Consider the following 16,233-nt stretch of genomic DNA (forward strand, 5'->3'; position numbering starts at 1 on the left):
TTCCTGAAATAGCACCGTACACCAACGCTGTTTGCAAAAATCCCAGTGGGATGCAAGTCAAACAACAACAACCACAAGACAACTCGCACACAGACATCGAATTTAGACACATGTAGTTGCACACACAAATCGACTCGCACACACACACATAGCTCACAGTCTCCATTCCTCCCTTTGGTCACCCACCTCATGCCTGTCCTGCTGACTCTCGACTTGTTCTGTTCTGAATCCTTCAAGTCGCTCACCCTACTATCCTGCCGTGATAGGAATCCAGACGACATTGCGACTCGTGAAACTCAACACATTCATCAATAACGTGTGGCCTTAACAGTGAAGAATCTACAGCAGGCAACGTTTCGGGGCAATGACCCCCTTGCATAGCACGGAAATAAGAGAGGCCAGAGATCGAACTGGTTAGTTTTGGAGACCGCACTGAACACAAAGGACCCTGGTTGTTGTGCACCGCTGCAGGAGTACAAAGTAACTTGTTTATTCGCCGTGCAGGTCACGCCTGCAAATGGCACTCGTTCTGGTCTCTCTCCTCCTGGTCTCTCTCTCGAGTCCTGGTCACTCCTGGTCTCTCGAGTTCTCGCCGGCAGGGGCGGGGGCGGGGGGACGAAATGATGAACGTCGAACTGGCACTGCCGGCAGCGCCCAGTGCTGACGAGTGCCGGGTTGCCGTGCGCTGGGAATTGTTTTGTGTTTGGCACGGTGAGGATGCTGCTGCTGCTGAGAGTCCGGCCCGTCCGCTGTGTAGAGGATTTCGTACGCCGCATTCGTTTGCAGGTGAAAGGTGTTCTCTTGGCAGGTCTACTGTATTGTGCGACACGTAAATTGCGGCGACCGCTCGGCCTATCCATGGGGCGGTTGGAACTGAACGGGGTTTGTTTTTTTTCCCGCGACAAATGAAATAAAACGTCGATCTCTACCGCGCGAACGCCGCTTTCATTATTTGGCCGCTCGCTCGACGACTCGTCGATGGGTGGTCTGGGGCGCCCACGTGGCGAGGGAGCACGTGGCGAGCGAGCACGTGGCACAGGCCCAAGCCGGCAAAGAAAAAAAAACAAGGACAAAAAGACGCCGCCTCCGTCCGAGTCGTCGAACCAGCAGCTATCGGCCGGGTGGCTCCAGTGCTAGAAGTGGGAGCGGCTCGCAAGTGTCAACAAGTGGTTGAGTTCAAATCCCGGGTCGGGGGGTTGACTTTGGTGGCCCGGCATCTGTTCATACCGGGGTCTGGTTTAAACAAACAAAAACACGTGTTTACACTTTGTAGGGGAAGTCAACAGATTTGGTTGTGCTATGGTTAGACTCGCACCTTCCATAGGAATGTGCAATTTCCACCGCTGGTTCGGGGCTGTAAACGAGAGATGAACACCGATGCCACAATGCACTTTTAATGAAGACATCACTTGACCTTTCTGAACGTAATAAATAAGGTCTAATTTACAAATGTTTAGCATGGTCCGTCTTTTGGTTTCACATGAGACAACCCTCCCCCTTCCATTACCCCGGAAAATCGAGCGTAGACCCCTCTGCGCACAGCCTCCACAATAACCTTGTTCACTCACCTTACGTCTCACGACAATGTACACAGCATCCCATGGAGCTTTGCGCATGGAACAAAGACAGTACCTTCAAACTGACGCTCAAACTTGTCCGCAGTGTGTTACCTTCCATATTGGTGGCCATGCCGAACTGAGTCGAGTGGCCATCGTGGCCAAAGCTATCGCTGCTAACGCTTTCTCAGCCCCCGTGTCCAATACGCAAACTCCAACATCTGCCCTGATAAGACATTCCCAGCCCCTGTCCTGAGACTCGCACAGGGACGCACAGGCTCACGGAGAGAACCACAGACTCAAGCAGATCCATATACTCGCAGAGAGACCCAGAGACTCACACCAGCTCCTCGTATACAGAGACCCACAGTCTCACACAGACCCAGATCCACACCAGAGACCCATATACTCGCACAAACCCATAGATTCTCAGAGAGCCACTTCATTGATTCATTGGCTCGCACAAAGACCCCACGTACAGACGACCATAGATGTGCCCTCAATCTCCCACCATCTATTGTTCGGTCGTCTCTTCCCCTTGGCGGCAGACTCGTGGAGACCACTCCAATGCCTCTGCAATCCCCCCCCACCCCCCATTCTGCCTGATTTCATTTGCAGCATTCACCTCATGCAGTGATCTCTTCCAGTCTTGTGCGCCGTTTTCCCGTGTCATTTGGTGGCTCAGATCGAATGCCAGACAACCAAAGTGACTCATCTGTGAATTGGCAGCCAGCACGTGTTACCTCTGGATGTTTTTTGTTTGTTTCTGGTTTGAACCCAGCCTCTGCCTTGTCGTTAAAATAACAGCGACAACGCTGAAGCTACCAGCTATCCTGGTTTGTTTGGCACGGTCCCGTCTTCACAAACACTGTCCCCGTGTCCCGGACAAGTAGGCAGTGGCGAGTTGAGCAGGGTAAATCTTTTTGCAGATGACACGATACTGATTACTGCTGGCCGCTCTCCGGATGACGTGATTGCTAAGCTACAGGGTGATTTCAACAAACTACAACATCAGCTAGTTGCTCTTAAACTAGTCCTGAATACCTCCAAAACCAAGGTGCTATGCTTCTCACCAGGACTAAAGCAGGAAGTTATTTTTCCCCAATTACATTCCTTAAATAATTGTCAAATAGAGCAAGTCAAGATCTATAAGTATCTTGGGGTCATCCTGGATTCAAAACTGAATTTTGAAGATCACATTGATTATATTGGTAAAAAGACAAAAATAAAAATTGGTTTTCTGTATCGACACAAGCACTGCTTCCCCCCAATGTTCTGTTTGGAATTGATAAAAGCTACCATACTGCCTATACTTGACTACTGTGGCATCGTGTATAAATCAGCCCCAAGTACTGTACTGAAGAAGCTTGATTCCATCTATCACTCGGCCTTAAGATTTACATTGAACTGCCCATATATGACTCACCACTGTGATCTCCACATTGGGTCCAACTTAACATCTCTTAATGTTCGACGGCTTGTGCACCAGATCTTATTTATTCACGATGTACTTACAAAAAAATCCGCAGACTACCTGCTGGATCTCCTCTGTTTCAAAGAACAAATTTGAACTCAGGTCTGCGCTCATTTACCAGCTTCACATTCCCTATTGCCGTACAAAAACTGGAGGAAGGGCCTTTGCTATTGATGCCCCCAGAGTCTGGAATGCTATTGCCAATAAACTGCAACTTTAATCGCTACAAATGAGATCTTCTCTCAAAACTGCTCTAGAGGAGCTGTACATCCCTATAGCTGCCACTGCTATTCATTGGCGTAAAATAAAATAAAATGTTTCGCTCCGAATGACGCTGCAAACTATGATCTGTATTTTTATTTAGCGTGCTGATCTTAAAGGTGCATTGAAAAATTTGATATTCCGACCGATGCTTCTGTTGTTGTGAAGTAATTCATGCAGCCAGCTATGGCTCTAGGATTTGGTGTTACATGTTATTTATGTAGATTATTGTAAAAATTCGGTCACAGTCCTTGTGATAACTGTTGCGTTGCAATTATGGCTTTATTTTTTGGTGATTTGGAAACGTTTTATGGTTTGGACATGTTTGTTTTGTTATAGTACGGAGTTAGACTGATGGCCTTAATCTAAATGTTTGTGGTTGTTGTTGTTTGACTTGCATCCCACTGGGATTTTTTGCACACAGCGTAGGTCTACGGTGCTTTTTTCAGGAATATTTTTGCTGTTTTTTTTTCCATGGATTTTCTGTTTGCACAGTCACATAGTCACTTTAAGATGTTTTTTTCTTGTTCGTGTTTTTGTTTTTTTGTTTGTTGTGGTTGCACCCGATTCAAGAGCCGAATGGCTCACAGGGCTATACCAAAATAAACTGAAGTGAACTGAAGACGGGATTACCTGGGCGGTGGGCGGGGTCACCTGCGTAGTGGGCGGGACTACCTGAGTAGGGGGCGAGGCTAACAGCAGTGGGCGGAGCTACCTGTCCAGCGAGGTCCCGGCTATAGGAGGGGCCCCGGGCGGCCCCGTGATGGCGTGGCCGCGTAGCTCGCCGTGATCGTATAGTGGTTAGTACTCTGCGTTGTGGCCGCAGCAACCTCGGTTCGAATCCGATTCACGGCAGCGGGCTCGCTTTTGTTTTATTTGAAATGCCAGAAAAATTGTATCGCTTATGTCAATTTATGGGGGGGGGGGGAAAAAACTATTTTTCCAGAACTTGTTATGCTTGACGATTTGAGAGTAGTTTGGACTACTTTGGAAAGACTGAATACGTTATTTAATGTGCTATGAAGAAGGGACGTAGCCCTTAATTCCACATCTTATATATTGTGTTCTTTCACATCCACGCAGTGTTCTTGTTGACGAATGTGCTGAGTTGCCTGTTATTGGTGGCTGGACACCACTGCCATCGCATCACCACAAATACATTGCGATGATGGAATGCTACAAACCGACGTGCAGGATACAGAACAATGTTTACAATCAGTGCATAGCACTACCTGCTGTGTCACGTAGTGCACGTGGTGTACGAACACGTGGTTATGAACGAGAAGGGTACTGAACAAAACATGAAAAGTGCGCAGGGAATCACGAAGAGATGCAGGTTACGAGGCATCAACATTCATCTTCATCCAGCAGTGGAGAGATCTTGATGACACTGAGAAAGAGGAAGACGCGGATGAGCCAACGCTGCTGTGCCAAAAATCGCCAGTCTTTTTCTATCCAGACCTGCAAACACATTTACAACAAAACGCATGGATTTTGTCTGGGATGTAAAAAAGGAATAAAAACGAGCCAGCTGCCGTGTCTTTGTCACCACAATGCCGTGACTCGGATTCGAACCGAGGTTGCTGCGGCCACAACACAGAGTACTAACCACTATACGATCACGGCGAGCTACGCGGGCTCACGATCTCGAGGGCGCCGGGAGCCCCTCTTATAGCCGGGACCTCGCTGGGCACGTGGCGCTCAATGCAGTCACCCAGACCACGTGCAGCCCGTGGGGCTATGGAGGAGGGCGAAGACGGTGGTCGGGTGGCTGAGGGCTCGCAGACACAGAGGCGGCAGATTTGTGGGGATTTGCATGGGTTCGCATTTGTTTGAACAGACTGGTAACCGTGATTGAACCGGTTTCGCAAGCGCAGCGAGTTGATGGTCCTACTCCGTTCGGCAGTAACGCACATAGACTTACAAAGACACACACAGACTCACAGAGACCGACAGGCTCACACAGAGACCGACAGACTGGCATAGAGATCCAAAGACTTGAATATAGACCACAGATTAAATAAATACCAACAGCCTCACGTAGGCACCCACAGACTTACAGAGTCACACATAGACCCATAGACTCACACAAAGATCCACAGACCAGCAAAAGATAACCACAGACTCACACAGAGATCCACAGATCCACAAAAGAGACCCATAGACTCTCAGAGAGCCAAGCAGAGACCCATAGATGTGCGGGGCTTCCTCCGTCACGGGCGGGCTGACCTTCCCAGCGGGGTCCCGGCTATAAGAGGGGCTCCCGGCACCCTCGTGATGGCGAGCCCGCGTAGCTCGCCGTGATCGTATAGTGGTTAGTACTCTGCGTTGTGGCCGCAGCAACCTCGGTTCGAATCCGAGTCACGGCATTGTGGTGACAAAGACACGGCAGCGGGCTTGCATTTTATTAATTAAGGATATGGCGTCTGGACGCCAACGGGAATGAGGTTTCACAACATTCGTGTGACCCACCAACCCCTCGCTGCCTTCCACAGTGCTGAACCACAGGCTTGCGACACTACCCCCTGGCGGATAATCATATTTATTACGAACACTCGCACTTACGAACCAGCTTATGGGAAATTATGTTTACATCCACTTAAAATGCGAACTCGCGATCATTTAGTTCAGTGGGGCGATTCCCGCTCACGGTCAACACCAGTGACGATCTGAACCGGGGAGACAAAGGCGGCCGGGCGTGGTGTTGGCCACCCACCTCATGTGCCGTGCCGACCTTCATAGGTGCTACTCCCTAGCAGCACTTGCCCCAACAGTCTGTTCAGGCTATATGGGGGATCGTTGTCATTGGAGTGTGTGTCCGTGTGTGTCCGTGTGTGAATGTGGTGACTCATTGCGTCCCTTCCGATAAGCAAGGCAGCATCAGGACTCAAAGGTAAGTGAAAATAAAACTGATGTTGTTTATATTCATGTTACTTTACTTTAACTTATATTCACAATACAGTATTATTTTTACAATGGCACATGCACATTTACATTCGTTCTTATTTTTGAGTTTAGCAATGATTCCCTTATGAGTCGAACCGTAAAACATTTCACAACACTCACCTATGGGCATTTAAATATTAAATATAGTACATCAATTCAAGTGTTCTGACTTATTACGTAACCGCATACAGCGCGCATGCGCATGACTCAGAGGCGCGACGAATCACGGACGTGCAGGAAGGAAGCCACGTGGTGAGCCAACACCAACGATTCTCCGAGCTTTGCGGTCCTCTATGTATAAAGGCATCAGATAATTAATGACGAGCGTTTATACAAGCGGGGGTAAACCGGAGTACCCAGAAAAAAACCACGCGTGTGAGGGGGCAACACTCTATCCCCGTACATCCTCCTGGCGAGGAAGGTTATGGCACCTCCACGCCCACGGGAAGGGGATTTTACAACATCCACCAACCCTGGCTGACTCCCACAGTGCTGATGATAACAACAAAAAAAACAATAATTTCCACTTATAATAAACAGTTCTCAGAGGTGCGAGGAACCACGGATGATCAGGAAGCCCCGTGGTGAGCTGGCACCTACAACTGTCCAAGATCTGTGGCCCTATTGTTAAGTTGTTATCGACCAAATGACGAGTGTTTACGTGTGGGGGGGAAGCACCCAGACAAAAACCCACGTGCCAGGAGGCGACACTCTTCCGCATGCAGATGAAACAAGTCCACATTTTCCTGCTGGACTGCATTGCCCTGTCTGTGGTTTCTTGCAGCACACACACACATTACAAGCTCAGATTCATCTTCATGTTAATGACATTCTATTCATCTTATTCAAAGATTACAGCCCCGAACCCCACCAATCCGCCCCGTCCGAAGCCTCCATGGCCCCAAAGTTGATCTTCTTGGTGTCCCGGTCTCGAGCTGTTTGGCAACGCGGCCTCTCTCCGAGAGCCTCTAAATGTCCACGGGTGGTTCATTGCCTTGTCAGGGCTCATTCGTTGCTCCGGATCCCATCTGAAAATGCCAGGTACAGACCCCACATCATTAAAGCCACCATGTGAATGGTGCCACGGGTCTATTTATCCGCGGCACTAGCTATTTAACTTTTTTTTTATTTTTCCAGGCAAGGCCCACTGAGCTATACGGCTCTCTTTAAGAAGTGACCTGGCCACAAATGATAGCTGAACAAAGTGGCGTATCGTGTGGAAATGTACAGCAGCCAAATATTCTAAATGCGTGTTTCTAAATCCACTCGACCACGGTGAGATAACATCCAAACTCCAAATATATAGAGATCAGGGTCAGAATCGAACCCACGACCTCCTGTATACCCTGCGAGGGAGTTAACATCTCGCCACCGTGACGCCCCATTGTGATCACACGACATTGGCAAAACGACACGGTGCATACCAATAATTAACGCGGCCAATTCATGAGTGTTTATACAAGTGAGGGAACAGGAGTACCCGGAGAAAACGCACGCATGGAAGGGGGCAACACTCTATCCCATGCGGACAGAGATGGCGATTATCCCACTTGCTGTACTGACTTCTCCTGGCCAGCCAGAATATGCCACCTCGACGCCCACTACACCATGAACCTGGTGAACCGAGTTTCAATTTCTGGCCACGGCTAACATCAGTAGCGAGTGACAGCTGGATTGGTCTCAAGCCTTGTCCACTCCCCCCTCCTCCACACCCCCTTTTCTCCCGTCAACAAACTCGCACAAACCAGTGGTCAACACACACGACCCAAATGGCATGAGAAAGCTTTCATCCAGCAGTGGATTTGCAAAGGGCTTCTTCTTCGTATGGCTGATGCAGGTGGCAAGAGCAACAACTATTACTGGTAGGAACGAAGTTGTAAACTGAGTGTACCAGCCTGCAATAGATCAATGTGTCCGTCCGTCCGTCCCCTTTCAATACTTTAACGAAGTGAAATCTCGTGCTGTTGGGTGTAAAATCAGCAATAGACAGCGCAGAGACTTGTCCTACCAGCCCACCCTGCAGGGACCTGTTATTTTACATTGACGTAGTAGACGAGTCAGCTGATTGCATTAGGAGTAGCGCAGTGGTGAATCATCCCTGTGGCGATGCCTCCACCTTCCTATTTGTGAATGGGGCATCGAGTCGTCGTACGTTCCATGGTTCTGCCCAGGGTCGCCAGGTAGCCCAGTCTGACATGGTTTAAGCGGATGTGCGGTTGAGGGTTTGCGACTGTACACTAATTCCTTGTTAAACGCGCTATTTGCGTTCCTGAAAATTGCCGCGTCAAGCGAGGAATGACCGTACATTCACGGACACCACAAAGTCGGGGTGTTTTTTTTTTAGAACATTTAATATTATTTTAACAAACTAATAATTAGTAGCAATTTAAATAAGCCTTTTAACCAAATTGCACGAAAATCCAAGTAGCTTACCCAGTGTTACACGCAGCATACGGAGTCAGATCACCAACACTATAGGTATAATTTACCTCGGTAAAATATATTCACTTGGCTCCAGGTAAATTAATCAAACGTAAATCACTACGCTCGTTTCTTCGAACAACAAAAAAACATCTTCCTAGCTTTATACGAATGATGTTATCGTAATTCACGGTCAATTTGTTTTTTTCTGATGGCCGTATTACCCTCGCTCATGCCGGTCCTTCGCAGTGGAAAGGGGGGTCAACAAATCCGCTTAATCCGGTTGAGGCCGGCCCAAAGTTGGTGGCAAATGGCCTCTTACGGCATACTTTCGGTTTCGGCCGAAAGTAAATTTTAAACTTTTGCTTTACTTATAATCCGGCTTTGGAGACTTTGCATTCAGCCAACTTGCGATTATCCCCGGGGAGGGATATGCAGGCTATAGAGTAACCGCAGCGCTTGCAGATTCCAACATTATATATATTGTTGTTGCACTCATTGCGCGTCGGTCACGCGACAGGCAGTGTGACCGCAGACGTATCGCGAAGTGAACTGATTGCTCGAATAAAAAAAACGTACGATGCGTTCTACGTCTTTACTGCCATTCTGCATGGGTAGAGCAATGAACGTGCTTTTACCCAAATTGACTTCATAATAATAATCAAAAAAATATTTATTTTGTATGATGTCAAAAGCTTATAATGGGAAATAATCATTAATGTGTACAGTGTTCCCAAACAAATGGACATTACATGCCATGCATGCATGTAAAGTAGGGCGATGCGTGAGAAGTAACCGGGGAGACTCAATAATAAGATGGAGAATTAAAGACAGAGAGAGAGAAGGCTTTTTAAATTAAGATTAGTCTCTACCGCCTGTGAATTCCTCGCCCCCAAGCAGGGGCGGAGCCACAGGGGGGGCTGGGGGGGGGGCTGGGGGGGGCTCAGCCCCCCCTGAAATTTTGGGAAAGTCGGTAATCGGGATAACCGGATATCCGGCTGCTGCAAAATGCTGCAGGCTGCCACCTCGTACTGCCCTGCAGGCTGCCACCTTGTGTGCTGCCCTGCAGGCTGCCACCTTGTGCTGCCACCTTGTGCTGCCCTGCAGGCTGCCACCTTGTGTGCTGCCCTGCAGGCTGCCACCTTGTGTGCTGCCCTGCAGGCTGCCACCTTGTGTGCTGCCCTGCAGGCTGCCACCTTGTGCTGCCACCTTGTGCTGCCCTGCAGGCTGCCACCTTGTGTGCTGCCCTGCAAGCTGCCACCTTGTGTGCTGCCCTGCAAGCTGCCACCTTGTGCTGCCACCTCGTGCTGCCCTGCAGGCTACCACCTTGTGTGCTGCCCTGCAGGCTGCCACCTTGTGCTGCCCTGCAGGCTGCCACCTTGTGCTGCCCTGCAGGCTGCCACCTTGTGCTGCCCTGCAGGCTGCCACCTTGTGTGCTGCCCTGCAGGCTGCCACCTCGTGTGCTGCCCTGCAGGCTGCCACCTTGTGTGCTGCCCTGCAGGCTGCCACCTTGTGTGCTGCCCTGCAGGCTGCCACCTTGTGCTGCCCTGCAGGCTGCCACCTTGTGTGCTGCCCTGCAGGCTGCCACCTTGTGTGCTGCCCTGCAGGCTGCCACCTTGTGTGCTGCCCTGCAGGCTGCCACCTTGTGCTGCCACCTTGTGCTGCCCTGCAGGCTGCCACCTTGTGTGCTGCCCTGCAGGCTGCCACCTTGTGTGCTGCCCTGCAGGCTGCCACCTTGTGCTGCCACCTTGTGCTGCCCTGCAAGCTGCCACCTTGTGTGCTGCCCTGCAAGCTGCCACCTTGTGTGCTGCCCTGCAGGCTGCCACCTCGTGTGCTGCCCTGCAGGCTGCCACCTTGTGTGCTGCCCTGCAGGCTGCCACCTCGTGTTGCCACCTTGTGCTGCCCTGAAGGCTGCTTGAGCGGCAGCCTTTCGAACTTATCGAACTTATTAGCCACATCAGCGGCTCCGACCTATTAATAAACTCCGCGTTCAAATCCAATAAAATTTGTTTTATACATTTGTGGCGCCCATTGGAAAACATTACACTGGATATCTCAGAATATTGAAGTCAGCCCCCCCCCCAAGTCAAAATCCTGGCTCCGCCCCTGCCCCCAAGGGCAGGGAATTCTAAAATCTGGGTGCTGTTCAAACAAGTCCTACTGCCCAAAAGTTTAAGCCTGGTGCATGACTACTTTGGGTCATGCACGATCGGTATTATGTTATCTTTGTGGCTACTCATTCATCGGCCTTTGCAAGCCCCTTGTCATCAAAATAATTATATTATTATACCCTGTTTTAAACCATGTTGAGCGCCATGGGCATCGGCGCTCAGAATATAAAATGAGATACAATCTTTGCTTTGGTTTTATCTGGACCACCCTTTCCCCATTCCGAGAGACACTCTAGAGTTGTCTGCACTATCAATGAGCGGGTGTTCAAGGCAACTTAAATATATCCAACAGTTGGTTCATGTGTTGAGGAGTAGAGTGATGACGTCATGTCACACTCGCCTCGGGTGGAGTGACGTTAGAGGGAGGGACGTCAGGGGAGCTTCGGGGGAAGGTGACGGGATGTCCCCCCGGGGTATTTAAGGGGTGACCGATAACGTGGACGAGGTCTTCGCCGGGAGCCAGGAACGTGAGCGGTAGGGAAAGTGTGGACCCAGGGTAAGGGGGAAATAGCACCAGGGTAGGGGGGGGGGGGCTACTTTACCCAGCTGGCCGAGTTGGCTGAACCTTCGGTCAGCGCTGGAGGAAGAGCCCGATAGCCTGGGAGGGATTAGGGAATTCCCAGTACCCTTTCCCCTGGGGATATTTAGTTAGCCAGCAGGTTGTGTTAACTTCTTCCAAGCGAGGCGAAAACCCCCAATAAACAGTTGGCGGAAGCCCCTACAACACCTGCCTGCGTTGTCGTTCTTCACACCTCAACACATGTAATAGACTCACCACGACCAAGATTCTGGACACGTGGACCGGGTGACTCCTACTGGGTGCCACCTGCCCAGCGCGGTCCCGGCTATAAGAGGGGCTCGCCATGATCGTATAGTGGTCAGTTCTCTGCATTGTGGCCGCAGCAGCCTCGTTTCGAATCAAAATCACTGTGGGGACAAAGAGACGGCAGTGGGCTCAGCTGTTTTGTTGGTGTTTTAAATCCCAGACAAATCCATTACCTAGGTAAAAAAAAATGTTTGTCTAGGACTTTTCGATTTAAAGCTTTCGTGACTGCAGGGATTCATATTCTTGGTTCTTTCGGTAAAGTCACGTTGAAGGGAAACAATAAAATATATTTATTGTTTTATATATATTTTATTGTTTCCCTTCAACGTGACTTTACCGAAAGAACCAAGAATAACAATAAAATTCTCACGACTTTTCGATTCCAACACAAGCCATCATTATCAGGTGTGAAAACCACAGCAAAAAAATATATTGCTGTGGTTTTCACACCTGATGATGATTGCTTGTGTTGCAATCTAAACGTGATAATTTTATTGTTTTTATTTTAATATTTCCCTTCTATGTTACTTTATCGAATGAACTAAGCATATGTCTAGAACTTGTTATGCTTGCTATTTGAGGGTAGTGTGGATTTCCTCTCGTGATGCACATCGAGACCCACAGACTCACATAGATACTTAAATAAATTAACGAAGGTATTTATATTTTGGTAGAGACCACCAACTCACCGCACTTGAGAACGCTGTTTAATCTCAATTCAGTCTATGTGAGTCCATAAGTCTCTACGTGAGTCCATGGGTGTCCGTGTGGGCATAATGGTGTTTACGTGAGTTTATGATTATCTGTGTGTCTATGGGTCTAAATGTGAGTTTATGTGCTTATGTGTGGGTCTATGGGTCTCTTTGTGGGTCTGGGTCTATGGGTCTCTATGTGAGTTTCTGTGTGGGTCTATGGGTCTCTTTGTGGGTCTGTGTCTATGGGTCTCTATGTGAGTTTCTGTGTGGGTCTATGGGTCTCTTTGTGGGTCTGTGTCTATGGGTCTCTATGTGAGTTTCTGTGTGGGTCTATGGGTCTCTTTGTGGGTCTGTGTCTATGGGTCTCTATGTGAGTTTCTGTGTGGGTCTATGGGTCTCTTTGTGGGTCTGTGTCTATGGGTCTCTATGTGAGTTTCTGTGTGGGTCTATGGGTCTCTTTGTGGGTCTGGGTCTATGGGTCTCTATGTGAGTTTTTGTGTGGGTCTATGGGTCTCTTTGTGGGTCTGTGTCTATGGGTCTCTATGTGAGTTTCTGTGTGGGTCTATGGGTCTCTTTGTGGGTCTGTGTCTATGGGTCTCTATGTGAGTTTCTGTGTGGGTCTATGGGTCTCTTTGTGGGTCTGTGTCTATGGGTCTCTATGTGAGTTTCTGTGTGGGTCTATGGGTCTCTTTGTGGGTCTGTGTCTATGGGTCTCTATGTGAGTTTCTGTGTGGGTCTATGGGTCTCTTTGTGGGTCTGTGTATGGGTCTCTATGTGAGTTTCTGTGTGGGTCTATGGGTCTCTTTGTGGGTCTGGGTCTATGGGTCTCTATGTGAGTTTTTGTGTGGGTCTATGGGTCTCTTTGTGGGTTTGTGTCTATGGGTCTCTATGTGAGTTTCTGTGTGGGTCTATGGGTCTCTTTGTGGGTTTGTGTCTATGGGTCTCTATGTGAGTTTCTGTGTGGGTCTATGGATCTCTTTGTGGGTCTGTGTCTATGGGTCTCTATGTGAGTTTCTGTGTGGGTCTATGGGTCTCTTTGTGGGTCTGGGTCTATGGGTCTCTATGTGAGTTTCTGTGTGGGTCTATGGGTCTCTTTGTGGGTTTGTGTCTATGGGTCTCTATGTGAGTTTCTGTGTGGGTCTATGGATCTCTTTGTGGGTCTGTGTCTATGGGTCTCTATGTGAGTTTCTGTGTGGGTCTATGGGTCTCTTTGTGGGTCTGGGTCTATGGGTCTCTACGTGAGTTTCTGTGTGGGTCTATGGGTCTATTTGTGGGTCTGGGTCTATGGGTCTCTATGTGAGTTTTTGTGTGGGTCTATGGGTCTCTATGTGGGTCTGTTTCTATGGGTCTCTATGTGAGTTTCTGTGTGGGTCTATGGGTCTCTTTGTGGGTCTGGGTCTATATGTGAGTTTTTGTGTGGGTCTATGGGTCTCTATGTGGGTCTGGGTCTATATGTGAGTTTCTGTGTGGGTCTATGGGTCTCTTTGTGGGTCTGTGTCTATGGGTCTCTATGTGAGTTTCTGTGTGGGTCTATGGGTCTCTTTGTGGGTCTGGGTCTATGGGTCTCTATGTGAGTTTCTGTGTGGGTCTATGGGTCTCTTTGTGGGTCTGTGTCTATGGGTCTCTATGTGAGTTTCTGTGTGGGTCTATGGGTCTCTTTGTGGGTCTGTGTCTATGGGTCTCTATGTGAGTTTCTGTGTGGGTCTATGGGTCTCTTTGTGGGTCTGTGTCTATGGGTCTCTATGTGAGTTTCTGTGTGGGTCTATGGGTCTCTTTGTGGGTCTGGGTCTATGGGTCTCTATGTGAGTTTCTGTGTGGGTCTATGGGTCTCTTTGTGTGTCTGGGTCTATGGGTCTCTATGTGAGTTTCTGTGTGGGTCTATGGGTCTCTTTGTGGGTCTGTGTCTATGGGTCTCTATGTGAGTTTCTGTGTGGGTCTATGGGTCTCTTTGTGGGTCTGTGTCTATGGGTCTCTATGTGAGTTTCTGTGTGGGTCTATGGGTCTCTTTGTGGGTCTGGGTCTATGGGTCTCTATGTGAGTTTCTGTGTGGGTCTATGGGTCTCTTTGTGTGTCTGGGTCTATGGGTCTCTATGTGAGTTTCTGTGTGGGTCTATGGGTCTCTTTGTGGGTCTGTGTCTATGGGTCTCTATGTGAGTTTCTGTGTGGGTCTATGGGTCTCTTTGTGGGTCTGTGTCTATGGGTCTCTATGTGAGTTTCTGTGTGGGTCTATGGGTCTCTTTGTGGGTCTGTGTCTATGGGTCTCTATGTGAGTTTCTGTGTGGGTCTATGGGTCTCTTTGTGGGTCTGGGTCTATGGGTCTCTATGTGAGCTTATGCCGATCGGACTGAGACCATAAACCAATTGCACTTGGGGAACCGGTTCAAAATCAGAATCTTGACTTATCCTGGAGAAATCCGAGGAGCTATCAAGCTCTTTCTCATAAAAGTTCAGTAGGGGTGGGTCAGATTGTTACAAGCGACTGTAAAAAAGGATCGGGTTGTAACGGATAGGAAATGTAAGCAAATCACAAAAAAATGTAGACGTGAAAGAAAGTTACAGTGTATAAGTAAAAATTGCCAAAGTGCACCAATTGTCAAGCTTGGGAAAGGCGGCAAAACAACAGCAAGGAGAGTCTCGCATTACGTCAAGACAAAGACACGCACAGTCCCTCAATACAGTCGCACATCACGATCGAACTAGAAATGCGTGGGGGAAGGCTGAACGTAACAAATCACATTTGCAAAGACAGTTCCATCCAGCACTGATCTTCCTCTTCGGAATATTTATTTTTTTAAAGGAAGATTTAAGATGCTTAAACAAATTTCTCAACCAGACTCCCATACAAAAAAAATATTCCGGCTCTGTGTCCGTGAGCCATTCAGCCAAACCCAGTATCATAATCAGGACATGTATTTATACTCGAGGAATCCGATGAGCTATAAAGCTCTTTTCACAGGACGTCCAGTAGGGGCGGTTCAGAACGTTCCACACAACAAGCAATACACACCACGGTAGGAGTGCAAAGTATAGGAAAGGTAAATAAATTAATTCTAGATTTGAAGCTTTCGTGACTGCAAGGATTCATACTCTTTGTGTGTTTTTTTCGGTAAAGTCACGTAGGTAAAAAAAAACATAATGAAAACTAAATTAAATCACGACGTTTCGGGCGCAACACAAGCGTCCTTCTTCAGGTGGGGACAACGTAGCGAAAGCACAAACGCCTCAATGTGTCTCAGAGATGGCTGTGACCCGCGACTAAATAATTCCTCGTCACGATCACCGTCTGTCGTCCCCTCTCGCCCCACGGTCTGCACGTGGCCTGGGCGACTGCATTGAGCGCCACGTGTCCAGCGGCGTCCCGGCTATAAGAGGCGCTCCGAGCGCCCTCGTGGTCGTGAGCCCGCGTAGCTCGCCGTGATCGTATAGTGGTTAGTACTCTGCGTTGTGGCCGCAGCAACCTCGGTTCGAATCCGAGTCACGGCATTGTGGTGACAAAGACACGGCAGCGGGCTCGCTTTTTCGTTCTTTTAAATCCCGGTACAAATTAATCGTCGTATCAAAGGAAAATAAAAAAAATTATTTGGGCTGGTTCCGCGGTTAATAAATTAGTCTTTTTTTTAAACTGTGTAAAAAAATATATAATGTTATCTCTCTACCGGAAGAAGTAGACCTCCACCGGTATGTAACAAAAACAACGGGAAACATTTTCTTGGTTATTTCGGTAAAGTCACGTAGAATGGAAATAAAATAATAAAAATTAAACATAATAAAATACCGAAAGAACCAAATAAGATGAATCCCTGCAGTCACGAAAGCTTTAAATCGAAATTTAACGGGAAACATTCTTCCAGAATAAATCTACCGACCATCGGCGGTATCTTCC

The 16,233-nt window shown here is 48.5% G+C and overlaps 3 non-coding genes across 3 annotated transcripts; 2 read left to right on the plus strand and 1 right to left on the minus strand.

The window, feature by feature from the left end:
• Positions 1-4,845: 4,845 nt before the first annotated feature.
• On the minus strand, positions 4,846-4,917 carry TRNAH-GUG (transfer RNA histidin (anticodon GUG)). Its single transcript has one exon. It is a non-coding gene; the product is annotated as a tRNA-His (tRNA).
• A 671-nt stretch (positions 4,918-5,588) lies between these two features.
• Positions 5,589-5,660, plus strand: TRNAH-GUG (transfer RNA histidin (anticodon GUG)). Its single transcript has one exon. It is a non-coding gene; the product is annotated as a tRNA-His (tRNA).
• Positions 5,661-15,761: 10,101 nt separating this feature from the next.
• Positions 15,762-15,833, plus strand: TRNAH-GUG (transfer RNA histidin (anticodon GUG)). Its single transcript has one exon. It is a non-coding gene; the product is annotated as a tRNA-His (tRNA).
• Positions 15,834-16,233: the final 400 nt, after the last annotated feature.

This window comes from Petromyzon marinus, chromosome 48 (genome assembly GCF_048934315.1).
Source record: "Petromyzon marinus isolate PM22_M1 ecotype Great Lakes invasive population chromosome 48, UKy_Petmar_22M1.pri1.0, whole genome shotgun sequence".
NCBI classification, from domain to species: domain Eukaryota; kingdom Metazoa; phylum Chordata; class Hyperoartia; order Petromyzontiformes; family Petromyzontidae; genus Petromyzon; species Petromyzon marinus.